We start from the raw sequence: 763 nt of genomic DNA, 5'->3' as shown, positions 1-763 counted from the left end.
CCTGATCTGAGTATAAGTTTTGCATGAGTACCATCAAATCTTCTGAAATTCCCATTTTCCTCAAGGTTAGCCACAATTTGTTGTGATCCACACAGCCAAATGCCTTTGCATAATCAATAAAACAGAGATAGACATTCTTCTGGTACTCTTTGCTTTCTGCAAGATCCATCTGACATTGGCGATGTCTGTAGTGCCATGACCTCTTCCAAAACTAGCTTATATTTCTGGGAGTTCTCTGTCAATGTATGTTCTAGTTATTTTTTTTTATGATCTTAAGCAGGATTTTGCTTGTGTGTGATATTAATGATATTGTGCAGTAATTTCCACACTTTGTCAGGTCACTTTATTTTTAAATAGGAATAAATATAAATCACTTCCACTCAGTTGACTAGGTAGTTGTCCTCAAGATTTCTTGACACAACCTGTGAGCACATCCAAGGCAGCATCTATTTTTCAAAATATGTCAATTGATATTCCGTCATTTCCTTGGGTCTTATTTCTTGCCAATTCTTTCAGAGCAGCCTGAATTTCCTCCTTCATCATCATTGTCTCTTGATCTTATGTTGCTTCATGAAATTCTTCTGTGTCAACAAATTTTTTTTGGTACAGTGATTCTGTATACTCCTTACATTTTCTTTTAATTCTTCCTGGTTCATCCAATATTCTCCGTGTGTTGTTGTTGTTGTTATGTGCCGTCGAGTCGTTTCCGACTCATAGCGACCCTATGCACAACAGCCCTAAACCCTGCTCTATCCTGCGCCAA

Source organism: Elephantulus edwardii, unplaced genomic scaffold (assembly GCF_000299155.1).
Source record: "Elephantulus edwardii isolate Elephantulus edwardi_28Jun2011 unplaced genomic scaffold, EleEdw1.0 scaffold00122, whole genome shotgun sequence".
Taxonomy (NCBI): Eukaryota; Metazoa; Chordata; class Mammalia; order Macroscelidea; family Macroscelididae; genus Elephantulus; species Elephantulus edwardii.
Note: the sequence above shows the minus strand (reverse complement) of the source record.